We start from the raw sequence: 12,194 nt of genomic DNA on the forward strand, positions 1-12,194 counted from the left end.
GGTCTCTTTAGAGTTGCCTGAAAATAATTTTATTACTGTCCAGTTTACTGAATAACAGACTCCCAGAATTCTTGTTGGCAGCATGGCACTTGTTAGCTGGTAGTGGTTGGTTGGCATGTTGTCAGCGGATGATGGTATAAACAGACGTGTAGTTTTGCTGCTTGGGGTTCTGGGGAGCCTTTTTTGGTCTGTGATGGCAACATGCTGTTCAGCTGCATGAGGCTCAGAGACTGATGTTTGACAGTGGCAGCAGTGCCGCACCAAACACATTCAGTATTAAGGCCAATCTTGTTTATTTATTGTATTTATAACAAACAAGAACAAGAGATAATGAGAAATCAACATAAATAAAAAACAAATTATACATAACAAACAATAAAATTTGCACAAAAATGTATTTACTTTTTTTTGGACTGCACCCTGGATGGCGTTTGCCTTTTCATTTTCTTGTACCCTAATGTTTTCCAAATAACCCCATTCCATATTCCAGCATGGTCTGTAAAGATGACTCACTGATGCACTAGATGGACTAGAGGTGGTGTACAGACCGACCTTTTAGCATTATATCTTTGGGTCATTTTTTCCTTACTTGATTTATTTGAAAGTCAAAAAAGGGGGAAAAGGGTAGAAAGCAGCATGGAGGCTGGTGAAATTGTTATGGTGATTACTTCTTTTTTTATATGTATCTCTTACTTTTTCAGTCTTTCTTTCAAACTCAGTGCAGACTAATTTGGAATAATTACATATTACAAATCAATGTTTTGCCTGAACCTGCTAATACATGCTCACCTACTGTATATTCTCTGATAATTTAATGCATGCCTTTTTTCTGATCTAGATGGAGGTGGCTGGTGGCTGATTCAAAATGTGAATGGACCTATCCAGAACCAGTGTTTGACTCGTCTGTTCTGGCCTACCTTTAGAAACATGGCAGTGCAACATGGCAATCTCCGTTTAGGAGGACCTGCTACCTATGCTGATGTAAACTGCTCATTCGGAGGTAACGAAAATACAGTGATTGTTTTTTGATTTTTTTCATAAACAGAAAAGAACACACTGATACTTATTATATTATATTCAATTTTTGCCAATATATCCCGCTAAATCCTACACACTGGGCTGTTGATATCTGATACTAAAAATAGGGCTGACTTTACAATGTCTTGTGGTCTCTAGAGAATATGTCAAAATCACTAAAATTGCCCCACATTGCAGATATTTTTCTGTTCTTACTGGCAAAAGAGAACACAGTCATCTGTGAGAGAAATAAGAGAGTGTGACATTTAAGTGATACCTTTACAGTGAAATGGAGAACAAAACAACATTACTCACAGTACCTGATTTAGAAATGACGCATGTTAATGCCTCCTGACTTCTGCTTGTGCTCAGTTCATTTTACTGTGACAACTAACAGTTAAGGTCTGTGTTATTCATATATGACACATAACTGCACGCAAAGCCTTCACACAGATGTTTCCTGCATGGTCGCACGCAAACCTGACATGTTCGTTTCCCTCATTGCATATACATCTGTGTTTAGCCTTCAGAAGTGTTTTTTCCACCCACTTTATCTGTCAAAATCTCATTCATGAAAAAAAAGCCATGAATAATGTAGAAAACAATGCAGATAAGGAACAATGACCAGAAATAATACAGATTGAAAGATAAAAAACATGGCACTTGAATAAAAATAAGAAGGCAGTTTGAATCAAGGGTTACAGAATCATGACACACTGTGGTTGTTGTGCAGTACTAGGGATCACGGTGTGAGTCAACATAACCGAAAGCATCTTTCTGGCTCCCGCCCAGTCACACTTCCAGCCTGGTTACACTTGATCTTCTAGGATTAGGAGCCTGTGCAGGATTGGGAAAGATGGGTTTATGTACACCATCACACACTCGCTGATCCTCAGCAGCTGAGTGTTACACCTTTGTTTCTTTAGTCAAGGGATTAGACTCATCAAATAAATGTGCCCTGCAGCAAATAAGAGAGAGTTTAAATTCACACAGGCGGCGATGACGCCATTAGCAAGTCACCGGGATGCCTGTCTTTAAGGAGAGCAGTGTGTGAGTGCCACTCCCCCTGTGAGATGACTAAATATCACACTAATCCCATTAGAAGTGAGAAGTGCTCTGTGTACTCTTTGATAAAAGTAGTTTTTGTATCAAGACAGTATCTGAGGCTGTTTGCATTGTCTGGTGATTTGCTGAGATTTATTTTTCCCTGTGTCAGCTCCTGACCGCAGATCGAACAGACAGGTTGGGTCACAGCCGCAAGGCACCATATGGTGGCGAGCGAGTCGCCCAAGCAGCGGTGGTTTGATGCCCCGCAGGCTGTCTGGGAGGTGTTGAGCTACACCGCATGTTAGCATGGCAACTGTTCCCCTAGCTAACATTAACAACCTCTTCATGAACTGAATATTATGGCCCTGCAACAGAGCGAAAAAAAGACCATCTAAACTTTTGAACTTGACATTTACTGTTGCATTAAACTGGGATTGAAACCTGGTTTCTGTAAATGTTTGCCCTTAAACGCTTGGTTTATCGTAATACAAAACCCCCAACCATACTGAAATAATTCCATTACACACCAAACCCACATCAAAGAACTAGTGGCGACAAAGGCCGACTGCTCCATAACCTTACGTCACCTGTGTTTCTGCCAAGAGTTAGGGGAGATTTAGTGTCATCAAGCAGACTGCAGATTGAATTGTTCAGAGGGTTCTCAGGAGGAGTCAGATTATCCGCAGAGGTCTCTTCTCTTCCAAATCAAATGCATTAGGTGATAAAAAATGGTAAGAACAATGAATAAAGTAGTTTCACATAATAAATCAGTGTTTCTCCAACACTTGCTAATACGTGCCTACCTATTTTCTCTGATAACTTAATGTGGGTCTTTTTTTCTGATCTATACGGAGCTGGCTGGTGGCCGACGCAAAATGTGAATGGACCTATCCAGAACCAGTGCATCATGGCAATTTCCGTGCAGGAGGACCCGCTGCCTATGCTGATGTAAACGGCTCATTCGGAGGTAATGAAAAGACAATTATTGTCATTTGAGGTGATTATACAAAAGAATATGCTGGTGCTTCCTGTATTATATTCAGTTTTTGCTGATATGTCCCTCTAAATCCTACACACTGGACCTTTGATATCATATACTTTAAAAATAGGACTGACTTTACACTCTCTTGTGGTCTCTATAATATGTCAAAATCACTTAAATTGCTCCACATTGCAGATATTTTTTGGTTCTTAATGGCAAAAGAGAGAGAGAATATAACGACTGTGAAATGATTAATTTTTTATATTGTGATTATTCACAGATTCTCTATTTATCAAAATTAATCACATTTTTTTAAACATGTTTTCAGTTCAATTATTTTGCATTACAAAATTGTTCTGAAATCCATATTCACAATAGGTAAAGCAATTTTTACCAGACTGCCTTGATATGGAATCAAATAGCAGCAAAAAACTACATGGGAGTACCATAAAGTGCGCATGTCTGTAAAGGGGAGACTCATGGGTACCCATAGAAATCATTTTCATTCAGATATCTGGAGGTCAGAGGCCAAGGGACTCCTGTTAAATGGCCTTACCCCTTTTCCATTGCCAAAATTTAGCCTAACTTTGGAATGTTATTCTGCTCCCTTACTGAGAAGCCAGCATGACATGGTTGGTACCACTGGATTCAGTTTCACTCAAGCTTTAAAACTCAGCACAGTACAGCCTCATAAAGACCAGAGCGTGGGCCGTCGATGAACACGAGAAAAAAATATTAGCACATTAATTATGGTGCTTGACTGCATCGCGATGAATGCGTTAACACTGAAAGCCCTGCTAAAAACATAATCTTAGCTGACACAAAAAGTTTGTCTCTATCTCACTCCCTCTTGACTTTAGTTGTTTGTTTTCTTTCTTCACTTTTTGTTTCTCTTCTCGCACTGAGCTGAACTGACCATCAGTAATTTAACTCACAGACGTGTCCACCACTGATTCAACATGCTGAATCAGCCAACAAAAAGCCAAAAAGGGCCAACTTGAGCCAATGGTGTGGGACTCACTGCTAAAACTAGGGTGACAGACACTCAGTGACAACCCAACATTGACCAACAGCCGACTGTCGGCTTCATATATCAGAGCCCTTAGTCTGGATAATCCACAGAGGACATTGTCAGACATTCTCACTATTTCATTGGTAGAAAGTAACTGAAAACAAGTAGCTGTTATGTTATTAATTTAATGCTTTGAACACAATTCCATTCCCCTCAGAGACAGGATGACAAGATGTTTTTAGTATTTGGGTGCACTGGCCCTTTAATGCTTCATTGAAGCTGGTTTTAAACCTGCTTCATTCAAATTTTGCTCTTGAGATTTGTCACTGTCACCCTAGATGTAATACCTTTTGTTTTTTATTGCATTCAGCCGCTTACATTAAATAGTAAGTATAGATGCCTTTATATTTTACTGAGCTTATGACTGGAAAAATGAGACTGAGATGAGTTTTTAAGTGGATGTTTTGATATAGTTTTGCTGTTTTTTTAAAATGCATAGCCCTTTTACTCTGATTCATAAAGAATTTTCTGCATTTTTGGATTTTCATTCACTGTGGAGGCATGTGAGAACAATAGTTTCATTTACAAATTTAACATAACACAGGGTGAGTAATTGATACACAAATGATCATTTTGTGGGTATTTCTGTAGTATTCTTTTAAAACACATTCGCATACACAATATCATAAACTTATTCATTTGTATAGCAACATAACATATAACAATATGACTCAGACAAACGCATGAGTGGAGTTCGGACACGCAGGCGCACTACTTGTATAGGGAATTGTTTTAAATTGTACGATATTAGCAAATATGCATGTGTTTGGGAACTACTGAGCATTTGACTGAAAAAATGAGACTCGGTTTATACTGCACGAATTCTGTGAATTTTTGTAGACAGATGTTTTTATCTAGTTTTGCTGTTGTTAAATGCCACCATCATATATGCCAGTTAATCAAGAATCTTCTCGATCTTGGGAGTTATTGCTCAAAATGACAGGAGATGAGCAATTAAAATACAAATTAACATTTTGTGGGCGAAGCACTCCTTTAATAATGTATTTTTATTGGATCATGTGATCAAGTAACAGTCTATTTATCAGTTTTTCTTATTCCTCAAAAATCTGGAATTAATGTATAAACAATATGGAAAATATTTTGAGTGAGCAATTGAGGTTTGTTCTCATGTTGGATTTTAAATTCAGCAAAGAATGTTTGTGTATTTTAGTATAAAAGCATTTTCCTTTTCACAGACATACTTTCACAGAGGGGCAGTAGTGCCTAAACGAGTCTTTCAACACAGAGAAAAATACATTTACTGGAAAAAAAAAGTGGCAGCTGAAAACAGGAACCCAGACTGGGATTCAGATTACACATTGGCATGGTTGAAAGTGTGAAAAGAAGCTGCTAAGAAACACACTGTGAAAGAATTCACAGCAGAGATGTGCGCAGATCAAAAGTGAGAAAGATGAAACACAAATGTTCAGAGAATTGGCTGAAATGGTTGTGAAATTGAGTGTGAATTGAAAAAAGGCCCAAAATGGTCAGAGAACAGCTTCCTCTAAAATCACTAGTAGACAGGTCTGGGACTGTGATGCAGAAATCGGAAAGACAAATCATAATTGAAATAAACGGAACTGTTGGGAGACATTGTTGCTATGAACTCAGTCAAAGCACATAAAACTGCAGTATGTCCTCTGAACACTCGCTACAGAGTGTTTTATTTAAAGAACTGAAAAGAGCAAAACTGAATGATTCACTTTTCCACAATGCTGATTACAAAGATGATACAGTATTGTTTCTGACAGCTGAGACAGCAAAACTTGGGATGCACAATAATATTGGCGCGTCATCGGTATTGGCAGATATTGGCCAACGTGCCGATTTCGATATAAAAAATGGATATATATTTTTCAAATTTACAAAGTTTACAGCATGGCAACTGTACTATTTACAAAACGTCAAACCTTAGTTGAAGTATTTTTCCTATTTTGCACAATGAATGAATATTACATACACTGAAAAGCATTGTATTTCACGTCTCTATCTGCTGCTGGGCCATCACTGTAAGAGTATGAATAATATGATGAGACTTGATCATTGCTGAAATTAGGTAGAGAGGATATTGTATATATAGATATCTGTATCAGTTATTGTCCAAATGACTTGGTATATATTTGCATATTGGATATCGGCATAAATACCAAAATTCTGCATCCCTATTTATATAGTCATTTTAGCATACTATGACTGTTTTTGTACTATTTTTGATGACATTCTATACTATGTAGTTTTTTGGGTTTTTTTTTTTTGCCGTTTTGGACAACATTTTGGACAAAGGAGCAAAGTCTGATGTGTGTATGCTATTTTGGACGACACACTATAGTATGACTTTTTTGTGCTATTTTGGAGAAAATGTTATAGTATACCATGATTTTTTTATGACATTTTGGACGTCATAGTATAGTATGACATCTTTATGCCATTTTTGAGACATAATATACTTTGACTTTTTTATACTATTTTGGATGACACACTATACTAATGATTTTTTTATGCCATTTTGGATGCCATACTGTAGTATAACTATGATGCTGCATTTGATGACATACTACAGTATGAGGCTTTTTGGGACGACATTCTATAGTATGACTTTTTTATGCTATGTCTGAGGACACACTATAGTAAGACGTATTCATGCCATTTAAGAACACATACTATATTAAGACATTTTTATGCTTTTTTTTGTCAACATATTTTATTATGGCATTTTTATGCCATTTTGGAAGACATACTATATACTATGACTTTTTTTTATGCTATCTTGGATGAAATATTACAGTATGACCTTTTTATGCCATTGTGGACAATATACTATAGCATGGTGTTTTTATGCCATTTTGGAAAACATACTATACTATGACATTTTTATATTATTCGAACAACATATTTATTTTTTTATTCATTTATTTTATTTATTATTATTATTTTTAAAAATATACTATTCTCTGAATTTTGAAGCCAATTTGGACAACATGATCTAGAATGAGGTTTTTATGGCATTTTTTAATGACATACTATACAATTACTTTTTTATGTCACTTCAGACGACATACTATAGTATGACTCTTTTATGACATTTTTGAAAACAGCATACAATGACTTTCTTATGACTTTTTTTTATGACGTGCTATAGTATGTTTTTATGCCATTTTCGACACCAGACTATACTACAAGGTTTTTATGCCATTTTGGACAACAGAGTATACTATGACATTTTTATACCATATTGGATGACATGGTGTACTATGAATTTAGTATGATGTTTTTATGCCATTTTGGACAACATTCTATAGCATGACGTTTTCATGCTCATTTGGACAACATACTGTGCTGTGACTTTTTTATGCCATTTTGGACGACATACTATACTTTGACATTTTTATGCCATTTTGGACACCATACTATGCTATGACTTTCTTCTGACATTTATAAAAACATACTTTAGTATGATTTATTCCATTTTCGATGACATACTGTAGTATGATGATTTTATGCCATTTTGGACACCATACTATACTACGACCTTTTTATGTCATGTTGGACAACATACTATACTATGACTTCTTTATGCCATTTTTGACAACCTACTATAGTATGAGGTTTTTTTTTTATTTCATGCCATTTTGGAAGACATACTATACGATTACTTTTTATGCCATTTTGGATAACATTCTACATTATGATGCTTTTATGCCATTTTAGATGACATACTGTACTATGGCGTTTTCATGCGACTTTGGACAACAGCAACAACCAATAAAAATATTATGTCTAGATACGTCATAGTACAAAATGTTTAAGGAACGTCCAAATGCATCATGATATAGCATGTCGAAAACACAACCAAAATCGCCAGACTATAGTATGGAGAAATTGGTCATAACATGACATGTCCAAAAAACAGCTGAAAAACACACAGTATGGCATGCTGACACAAGTCATAGTACAGAATGTTGAACAAACATCCAAAAACATCACAATATAGAATGTTGAAAAAATGACAGAAACGCCATATTATAGTATGCCGAAAAATGTCAAAATATGACATGTCGAAAAAACAGCGAACCACATAGTATAGCATGTTGAGCCACAGGATAGTATAGAATGATGAAAAAACGCCAAAAAAACATGATATAGCATGTCAAAAAAAAACAACCGAAAACACTATACTATAGCATAGAGTAAAATGAGTAAAATGTCCAAAGAACAGCTAAAAACCATATAATATAATGTCGACAAACGTCCAAAAACATCATAATATAGCATGTCGGAAAAAACTACTGAAAAATGCAGTGTCACATATGACATGTCCAAAAATGCTGAAAACCATTTACTGGCATGTAGAGGCTTCTTATAGTATACAGTGTTGAAAAAATGACCAAAACAAGCAAGGCTTTAGTATGTCAAAAATGTCAGAATTTGACATGTCCAAAAAACAGTGGAAAACCACTTAGTGTAGCATGTAGAGGCATGTTATAGTAAAAAAAGGGCCCAAAAGACCATAAAATAGCATCTTGACAAAATAACGAAAAAAGCAAGGCTATAGTATGGTAAAAATGTCAAAATTTGACATGTCCAAAAATCAGCTGAAAACAACTAAGTGTAGCATGACGAGGCATGTTAAAGTATACAATGCTGAAAAACACCCCAAAACGGCCCAAAACCCCATAATGTAGCATGTTGAAAAAATGACTAAAGAAGCAAGGCTATAGTATGGCGAAGATGTCAAAATTTCACATGTCCAAAAAACAGTGGAAAACCACTTAGTGAGGCATTTAGAGGCATGTTATAGTATGTAGTCCTGAAAACATCCCAAAACGGCCCAAAACCCCATAAAATATCATGTTGACAAACTGACCAAAGAAGCCAGGCTATAGTATGGCGAAAATGTTAAAAATTGACATGTCCAAAAATCAGCTGAAAACCACTTAGTGTAGCATGTAGAGTCATGTTATTCAATACAGTCTTAAAAAAACATCCCAAAACGCCCCAAAAACAAATAAAATAGCAGATTGAAAAAAAACCCAAAAAAGCAAGGCAATAGTATGGCAAAAATGTAAAAATTTCACGTCCAAAAATCAGCTGAAAACCACTTCATATATCATGTTATAAAATACAGTATTGAAAAAACATCAAAAAATGGCCCAAAATCCCATAAAATGGCATGTTGAAAAAATGACCAAAAAAGCAAGGCTATAGTATGGCAAAAATGTCAAAAATTTGACGTGTCCAAAAATCAGCTGAAAACCACTTAGTGTAGCATGTAGAGTCATGTTATTCAATACAGTCTTAAAAAAACATCCCAAAACGCCCCAAAAACAAATAAAATAGCAGATTGAAAAAAAACCCAAAAAAGCAAGGCAATAGTATGGCAAAAATGTAAAAATTTCACGTCCAAAAATCAGCTGAAAACCACTTCATATATCATGTTATAAAATACAGTATTGAAAAAACATCAAAAAATGGCCCAAAATCCCATAAAATGGCATGTTGAAAAAATGACCAAAGAAGCAAGGCTATAGTATGGTCAAAATGTCCAAATTTGACATGTCCAAAAAACAGCTGAAAACAACTTAGTATAGCATGTAGAGGTATGTTGAAGTATACAGTGTTGAAAAAACATCCAAAAACAGCCCAGAAAGCCAGAAAACAGCATGTTGAAAAAATGACCAAAAAAGCAAGGCTATAGTATGGCGAAAATGTAAAAATTTGACATGTCCAAAAATCAGCTGAAAACCACTTAGTATAGCATGTAGAGGCATGTTATAGTATACAATGTTGAAAGGACATCCCAAAACTGCCCAAAACCCCATAAAATAGCATTTTGTAAAGATGACCAAAAAAGCAAGGCAATAGTATGGCGACAATGTCAAAATTTGACATGTCCAAAAATCAACTGAAAACCACTTGGTGTAGAATGTAGAGGCTTTTTATAGTATACAGTGTTGAAAAAACATCCCAAAACGGCCAAAAACCCCGCTAAAAATATTATGTTGAAAAACTGACCAAAGAAGCCAGGCTATAGTATGACAAAAGTGTCAAACTTTGAATTTTCCAAAAATCAGCTGAAAACCACTTAGTGTAGCATGTAGGGGCATGTTATAGTATACAGTGTTGAAAAAACATCCAAAAACAGCCCAGAAACCCAGAAAACAGCATGTTTAAAAAATGACCAAAGAAGCAAGGCTATAGCATGGCGAAAATGTCGAAATTTGATATGTCCAAAAAACCAGCTGAAAACGACTTAGTATAGCATGTAGAGGAATTGTATACTATACAGTGTTGAAAACAACATCCCAACATAGCTCAGAAACCCATCAAATAACATGTTGTAAAGATGACCGAAGAAGCAAGGCTATAGTATGGCCAAAATGTCAAAATTTGACATGTCCATAAACCACCTGGAATCCACTTAGTGGAGTGTGTAGAGGTATGTTATGATAAACAGTGCTGAAAAAACACCAAAAAACAGCCTAGAACCCAATAACATAATGTGTTGAAAAAATGACCAAAGAAGCAAGGCTATAGTATGGCAAAAATGTCGAGATTTCACATGTCCTAAAATCAGTTAAAAACACCTAGTATAGCATGTACAGGCTTCTAATACTACACAGTGTTGAAAAAACATCCAGAAATGGACCAAAACCACATAAAATAGCATTTTGTAAAGATGACCAAAGAAGCAAGGCTATAGTATGGCCAAAATGTCAAAATTTGACATGTCCATAAACCAGGTGAAATCCACTTATTGGACATTCTTTCATCACTGTAAACTATAACCTGCCTCTACATGCTACACTAACAGTCCAGAAACCCATAAAATACCATGCTGAAAAAATGACCAAAAAGCAAGGCTATAGTATGGCAAAAGTGTCAAAATTTGAATTTTCCAAAAATCAGCTGAAAACCACTTAGTATAGCATGTAGAGGCATGTTATAGTATACAATGTTGAAAGGACATCCCAAAACTGCCCAAAACCCCATAAAATAGCATGTTGTAAAGAAGTAAGGCTATAGTATGGCCAAAATGTCAAAATTTGACATGTCCATAAACCAGCTGAAATCCACTTAGTGTAGCATGTAGAGGTATGTTGTAATAAACAGTGCTGAAAAAACACCAAAAAACAGCCTTGAACCCAATAACATAGCATGTGTAAAAAATGACCAAAGAAGCAAGGCTATAGTATGGCAAAAATGTGAAATTTCCAAATGTCCAAAATGTCCATGTCCAAAAATCAGCTGCAAACCTCTTAGTACGTCATTGGAGGTACATTATAGTATACAATGTAGAAAAAACTTCCCAATACTGCCCAAAACCCCATAAAATAGTGTCACGGCCCTGAGCGGTGAGCTCTAATCCCTTCGTCTTGCCGCATGTGGATGTATGTATATGTGTGTGTGTGTCTAACCATCCAATTGAGTTACAGCTGTCCCAAGAGGGCGTGTTCTTCCGGGTTGGTGCTGATTGGTGTAGCTGGTTGCTGTGGGGCTCCTCCAATCCAGGAGGGACGACGGTTATAAAAGTCTGTTGTGCTCTACCAATGGCGGCAGACACCACCCGTACCTCCTTGTTGCTAAGTTGTTGCTTGTGAATTTTGAAAAGTGTAAGAGAATTCAATTCCTGTGCGTGTCCCAGATTTGGGGCACGATAAGACTAAAATACTGATTTTGTACTGCACTCACCATAGGTTTTGTCACTGTTTAGTTTCACTAGGTTTAGGGGTGCTGGTCATTTGTCTTTCTGTTTTTCACTTAGTCACCAGAATAGTTAGTTAGGTTTAGTTTTAGAGATATTTGAGTTATTTGTCACTGTAATCTTTAACTTTAGATAGTCAGCTCCAGTTTTGCTTTAAGGAATCCTCTTTTGTTATATTTATTTAATTGTTTTGACATCACCTGGCAGCCCTTATCTGTCTTGCACTTAATATCCACGTCCTTTTTTAAATAAATACACCTTAATTCACAATCCCAACTATTATGTGTGTGTTACTTTAGCAAATCAGCTGAAAACAACTTAGCATAGCATGTAGAGGAATGTTATAGTATGCAGTGTTGAAACATCCCACAATG

Source organism: Plectropomus leopardus, chromosome 1 (genome assembly GCF_026936395.1).
Source record: "Plectropomus leopardus strain MGB_pleo_1.0 chromosome 1, ASM2693639v1, whole genome shotgun sequence".
NCBI lineage: Eukaryota > Metazoa > Chordata > Actinopteri > Perciformes > Serranidae > Plectropomus > Plectropomus leopardus.